This window comes from Chenopodium album, chromosome 12, assembly GCF_948465745.1.
Source record: "Chenopodium album chromosome 12, dcCheAlbu1.1, whole genome shotgun sequence".
Lineage (NCBI taxonomy): Eukaryota > Viridiplantae > Streptophyta > Magnoliopsida > Caryophyllales > Amaranthaceae > Chenopodium > Chenopodium album.
In genome coordinates, this window is record NC_137845.1 from 21,845,040 (window position 1) to 21,852,737 (window position 7,698).

The window sequence follows — 7,698 nt, forward strand, 5'->3', positions numbered from 1 at the left end:
GACTGCTAGGTACAATCGAAGAGGGATTCCTAGAAGCGCTGGTGCTAATACAAGAGGATTAGCGAGATAGGCTTTGATCTTTTCAAAGGCTTTTTGACACTCATCATCCCACATCACTGGCACATTCTTTTTAAGTTTCTTGAATATTGGTTCACATATTGTGGTTAGCTTGGATATGAACCTAAGCTACTTATGTATTGCAACCGGCCAATAAATCCTCGAATTTGCTTCTCGGTCTTGGGCGGCGGCATTGACATAATTGCTTTGATCTTAGTTGGGTCTATCTCTATTCCTCTAGAGCTAATGACATAGCCTAAGAGTTTTCCTGAGATGACTCCAAAAGCACACTTGGGTGGGTTCAGCCTCATGTTGTATTTCCTTAGCCTTTCGAAGAATTTTCTTAAGGCTACTTGGTGTTCTAAACGGTCTTTTGATTTCACAATCATATCATCCACATAGACTTCGACATCTTTATGCATCATATCATGGAGTAAGGCAGTCGCTGCTCTTTGGTAAGTGGCACCCGTGTTTTTCAACCCGAATGGCATTACCATGTAACAGTAAGTGCCCCAAGGTGTTATGAATGTAGTTTTTTCCATGTCTTCTTCAGCCATAAGAATTTGGTTGTACCCTGCGTACCCATCCATAAACGAGAGAAGTGCGTGATTTGCTGTGTTATCTACAAAAATGTCGATGTGTGGTAAAGGAAAGTCGTCCTTTGGACTTACCTTATTTAGATCTCTATAGTGACACACATTCTTACCCTTCCATCTTTCTTTGGAACTGGTACCACATTTGCGACCCATTCGGGGTATTTGGATACCCTGATGAAACCTGCAGTTATTTGTTTTTGAACTTCTTCTTTTATTTTAAGAGCTATGTCGGGTTTCATTCGACGTAACTTTTGTTTTACAGGTTTCATTCCTAGAATTAGTGATATTGTGTGTTGAGCTATTTCTCTATTTATTCTTGGCATATCTTCATATGACCAAGCAAACACATCAATGGATTCTTTTAGTAGATTAATTAAATTGGTTCTTTCTTCTTTATTAAGAGTTAGACCAATTTTAACTTCTCTTTTAATGGTTGGATCTTTTGTGATATCAACCGTTTCAGTGTCTTCAATTACTGGTGTTTTGTTTTCAAGTGTTTCCATTTCCTTAATTATTTCTTTGTCATTTTCATTGTTAGTTAAGCAATGCTCGTCATCTTGAGTAAGAGAATGACACGAGGAGTAAGCAAATGAGGACATGCTATTGAATTCAGAAACCATTACATCAAATAAAGAAATGTCCGTTGGGACTTGACTACTAACTATCTTAGGAGTAGATTTTGAAGTAGAAAGGAGAGAAGGAGACGCTACTATAGAGGGTTTAGAGGACTCAACTGCAGAAGACTTGAATTTAAACTCGGACTCAGACTCAGACTCGGACGATTCAGACTCATCAAACATTAGTCCTTGTCCTGTTGTTATAGAGATCTTTCTTCCGCTTAGTGTAGTCACCTTCGCAGTCTTTCGCCATCCTCAAACTAATCCTTTTGTTGAAGTAATGAGCTTTGTGGGATCGAAGTCTTCGCTTTGCAAGGCCGTTTGGATAAGCGCAAAATTATCGTCTATGCGCTTAGGCTCATTTTTCTCGTAGCCAAAGAGTAGTCCCATGACATTAAAGTCAAAGCATGGGGGTGCTTTCTCTTTGTGAATAGGGGTTGGAATCTCATCTAGGAAGTTGCAATCCAAAAAGATTTCAAATCCTGGTTGTCTTACCCCATCTTTGACAAAGGGCTTAGGAAATTCGTAACGTGGATAATCCTCACCCTCTTTTATGAATTAACTGTTTAGAGTGAGAGGATATTGGTCCATTGGGATTGCTTTCTTTTTAGTACGGGAATTCCTCCGTGCATTAATCTTTTCCAGGGCTTGCTTATAGTCTTTCGGAGTTGGTTCGAAACCAAGTCCAAAAGTATCTAATTTAGAAAGGTCAGGCGATCCCATTTGTGTTGCTACTCCCTTCTTCTTTCCTATAGTCATTGCATGAAAGTGTCCTTGCTTTCGGAGAATGCCATTGACTATCATGTTTGAATGGAGGTCGTAGTGAAGAGGGGTCTTCTCATCTTCCTCGATTAAAGAGACCTCTTCAGCATTGAAGCCCTATAAATCTTCGTCATTTTCATCATGCTCCACGTTTATGATAGGTTTATCAATTGCCTTAATTCTTATTGGGGAAGCATCGATTGTGACTGGAATCCCTCCAACTATGGCCTTCACTTGTTGATGAAGGGACAAAGGGACGGCCTTAAGGTCATGAAGCTAAGGGTGTCCCAATAATAGGTTGAAAAAGGCTTTAATGTCTACCACTTGGAAGGTGGTAGCATGTTAAATAACTCCTGCCGTGACATTCATCGTTATGGTTCCAAGAGCTTGGCGACGAGTGTTATCATAAGATTTTATGCCTTGCGTAAATGGAGACAAGTTTTCATCTCTTATTCCTAGCATCCTCGCAGTTCGAAGTGGGCAAACATTGATTGCTGACGCATTATCTACAAAAGTCATTAGGACATTCATTCTCTTGCAGATTACTGTGAGGTTTAGGGTTTTATTATGCTTATCACCTTCTGGAGGTAAGTCCTTGTCAGAAAAGGTGATTAGATTAATGGGTCTTGGGAGATCACTCGTGAGGAAGTTAGCCAACCCCTCAGGAGTGGTTTCTGAATCTATTCCTACCTTACCCAAGGCATCCATTACCGCGACTTTATGCTCACGGGATGTGGCTAGTAGTTTCCATACATTCATCTCGACCTTAGTCTTCTTAAGTTGTTTGACAACGTCATTGTCTTCTATGATTGGTATGGGAACTTGTTGAGTAGTAGAAATGGGTTACGTTGTGGTAGGAGGTTGTATTCTCCCTGATCTTGTGAGGACATCGATAGGAGAATCCTCTTCATCCCAAATGTCATCAACCGAATAAATTGAGGAAAGTGGAGGGTCTTCTATATCTTTGAGGTAAACATCCTCATCATCACTGTCCCACACTCCATCGATGCTAGCATCTTTCTCTGGTTGCATTTGAACTAACTTTTTACTGTCAATTAATCCTTGGACTAGGTCCTTGAATTTAAAACAGTGCTCTATGGTATGCCCTCCCGATTGATGGTATGGACAGTAGAACCTATTCGTCCTTTTTAGTGATTCAAATGGTCTTGGCTCGAGAGGTTTGATCTTCCCATTCTCGAAGAGCATTTGAAACATGTTCGTATAAGAGGTCCTAATAGGGGTATATGGCTTGTTACTCCTTTTGGGTGTTTCGACTACTTTGAGAGAAAAGGGTTTTCTTTCGATAGTCTTAATGGGTGTCATCTTTTCAGCCATGCGTCTTTTCTCTATCTCCTTTGCTTCTTAGAGGGAATAGTGAAGTTGGGTCATCGCAGCCCTCATTATGTTTATGAGCACACATGTATCCTCCTTAGAAGCTGGTTCTTTATTTGGAGGAAAATCACTCATGGCATCGAAAAAAATGTCCTCCACTTCTTCACTGGCATGAGTTTCTTTAATTTGTTTGATGAGAAGTGATGGGTCAACGTGATCTTCCTCATCAGAAATGGCCAGGGAATCCGAAAGTGGAGTATTATTAATACTTGGCTTCTTACTTACAAGAGGCAATGAAAGTTTATTGCTGTCAATTAAATCCTGAATTACTTCCTTTAACTTCCAGCAGTTTTCAGTAGGATGACCCCTGCCTTGATGGTATTTGCAATGTGTATTGGGATTCCAATTAGCCGTCCTCCTCTCAACTGGTGGATCTCCAAATGGTCGAATAGGAATTATGAGACCTTTTGCATGAAGACGATCAAATGTTGTGTCATAACTCATGCCAATAGGTGTGAAGTTTCTCCTAAATGGCTTCTTTTGTCCTTAATTGTTCATAGCTAGGACCTCATTCAGATTAAAGGTGCTAACGTTGTTTGAGTGGGTAGTTTTGGAAGAAGAAGGATTGTCGTTCTTCTTTCCTTTCCAGCCACTGTTGGAATTTTTAACAGCTTTTTGTTTTGCAAGGTCGTCCTACAATGTTGATTCCTATGTCTAGACGGCCTTGAAAGTACTCAAATTGCTTTGGTATTTGAGATGCTTAGAGTAATTTTCTTAGAGGTTCTTGATGAACATCTACAGATTCCTTTTCAGTAGGAACCTCAACCATTTTGGCAGAAGTTTCCCTCCACTTGTTAAAGAAGGAGGTGAATCCTTCATTCTCTTTTTGTTTCAACATCTCAAGTTCCCTATAGTTAGTTTCAACTTGAATGTTGCATTTATATCTATCTATGAATGTGTTTGTTATCGAATCCCAAGAAGAGATCTTCTCTTTATCAAGGGAAAAGAACCATTGTAGACAAACGGTTTCCAAAGATAGTGAAACGAGTGGAAAGCCTTCCTATCAATCCCTTTAATGTTCATTATTGTTTCAAAAGCTCTTAAGTGGAAGTAGGGGTTGTCAGTTGACTTGAATCTTGGGATGTCATTAACATTGAATTTCTGTTGAAGAAATTCCTTGTCCACCGAGACCCCTTGTGAGCTAATCCCCTGGAACTTATAGCCATTGGAGAGCTTGCTCGAGCTTTCTTCCATTCGCTCCATCTGTTGTTGTTTCACAGGGTCATGACTTGAAGAGCAATAGTTTTCATCATCTCAGTTAGACTAGCAAGGTTTTGCCTAAGTTCATTGACTTCTTCTTGAGTTGCCATTTTCTTCTTAACTTTTCTCTTTTGTCGAATCGATTTATCGAAGAGTAAAACTTGGACAAAAGCGTTGTCCTTGATTAGTCACCCTTCCTTTCTTGACCAAGAGCTGTAAATTAAACCATATTTGACTTAATTACTTGACTCAAATTGACTTTGATTTTATTGGTTTTAAAGGCAAAAGGCAAAAATAGGGTGTATATTTTTGGGAATCAATTATGGGGTTTAAACAACATGGTTAAACATGGTTATGTTTGGAGGATTAATATCCGACTTACCCCCTAAAAAAATGACGGAAAACACGCGCACACAAGAATCTCTAGACATGGTCAAGGTGAAACGCATATGCAAAGTGTGTGCTTAAGAAAGTGAGTGAAAGTGGCATGCTTTGACACTTGTGTAAGACCATGAGACTATGTGCTTAGACTCAAACAAGGACTAAATAAAGCTTCAATCATTAGTAAACTGATTAATTAGACTCGACGTGAGGACTCGGGCAGAAAACTGGATCGTCGCTGAAGCAAAGGAACTGTCGCGAAACGCCAGTGGCCATCGCGGCGCGACAATGTTATCACGTCGCGATGGACACTTTCGTGTCACGCCACAGGTCAAATCTTCGCGTCATTGCTGAAACGTCGGTCTGGGCCTGTTTCCAGTGTTCTACTTTAAAAGGACAAACCTAAAGTCGTACTAAGTCAGATTTAGTCAATTTATTAGGCTTTAATTATTCATATTAATAATTAATTAAGCAAAGTCCTACATTGTCATTAATTAGTTTATTTAAACTTATACACAAGTCAAACAAACGGTTAGTGTAAATATGCACAAGCAAAGATGCACAAATAGTCAAGTAAGCACAATATGATGCAATGAGTTTGCAACCTAACCATGGCTCTAGTTCTCTAAAGTTCAAGGATAAGGGTTAGTCAAAGAGGGTCCATGGTTATGAGTCTAGATGCATCGCGCGGAAGGCTTACCTTTGGAAGGGTTGGCGCGTATGGATGGGACCCCACAAGTTAAACTTGTTTCCATGGTTTGGTGAATTCACAAACTCAGATGTACCCTTCGTTGCAATGAGCGTTCGATAGGATAGATGGAGCGTGAATTCCCAAAGGGTTATGGCCATACGTAGAACACATATGAGTTCAGAAAAGTGAGAAAAACTCAATTAGGAAGTAAAACCAAGCAAACAGTACTAGAACCGGTCAAAGCAAGAAGGCAGATTTCTGGCTCGGTCTCGCTTTTACTATCGTCTTATCCACTAATTCTAAATTATTGCCAAAATAAATTTTAGGAATTATAATAGAAATCCTCCCCATCAGAGTCGGCAAAAGTTGTAGGGAATATTTCAAGCATCCAACACTTGAGCCCCACTGTGATCATACACTTAAGCATGGTGGCGTCCAAAGGGAAGGAAGCTAGAGCAAAAGAGTCGCCAACAAGTTTTAGGAACCTATAAACCGTTCACAAGGTAAAGGTTACACCCCTTCACGATCCATGAGATCGCTAACTCCATTGTGGTTCAGAACCATAACTGGACATTCGGGGATGAAGGTACAAATCCAACCTAAAAGAGATTGAACCTGCCCTAAAAATAGGCCTCTACTTTATTCTTCTCATATTCATGTGCGTTTTCTGACTAACATATAATCAATATATTAACCCTAAACCTGTTTAATTTATGTTGGTTGAATATTAACGCACAAACAAAACTATTATTGGCGATCACTTGAATTAAAATCATATTAGCCTAAATAAAATTATTAATTATCTTGTAAAGCGTGATTACAAATACAAATTCCCTTTAAACTTGCAAGAGAGGGCATAATCAAGCAATAACAATAATATCAAGCAACATAATAACAATCATCATCATCAAAATAATCTCAATCTCATCAAAGCATAATAATAGCAAGATCGTAGGCATGATACTAACAAGATTAATAACAAATCCTAGCATATCACTAAGCAATAAATATTAAAGCTTTAGCCCTAACATGATAGAAGAAAATAAGAAGCAACCTAAGCTTAATACAAAAGCAATAAAAGCATCCTAACATGATACTAGGAATTAAAATAATCTAAGCATGATTCCTAAAGATATATAGCAATAAAACTAGTTACTTTGTTGCCTCGTATCTCTTTCTATCAAAACAATACACACGTTAGTAACTTCAAGGAAAATATTAAAACAGTAAATTTAATCAAAGGATTAAAATAAGATTTGGGACCAAACCCTCAGAAATTATCAACCTTTCACGTGTAGGGCGAAGGCAACTTCCAGCTTGGTTAGGTGTATCTAGAACTCGTGAATTGTATTGTGTTTGAAAAGGGAAGGCTAAGCTAGAAAGAGGGAGAAAGAACAAGCTATTAGCTTAAGGAGAGAAGAGAATTAGAATTAGATGATTGTTGATGATTGAAAACGGGGAATAAGGACCCTATTTATAGAGAAAATAGTCCCGAAACGATCAGAAAAAGATCGAATTCAATTCGGAGTAAAACTACTTCCATCGCGGCGCGACAATGTCTATCACGGCGCGATGGCTTCATCGCGGTGCGATGGAGCTGTCGTTTCGCAGTGGTGAACGCGTTAATTTAAAACTGTATGAAGTCTTTAATCTAATTAAATTAGACTAATTAACATCCGTACTTATCTTTTAAGAATCAGATTTAATCTTTTAAAACACTTGTTTTATTCCAAATAAAATTCTTATTTTCTAAAATTATAATTATTAATCCTAATCCACCTAGAACTTGGGATAACCTTCTAGATCAATCCTATTGATTTTAGGAATATTAATTAATGGGCCCTCCACTTGATCATTGGGCCGTATAAAATCATTATGGGCCCAATTTAGTATATTGGTCATAACTTCCTCATTATTCATCGGAATTTGGCTTATAATATGTCGTTGGAAAGCTCTTTTCGAGCCCAATCCAACTACACTATTATTGGACCCATATCATGGA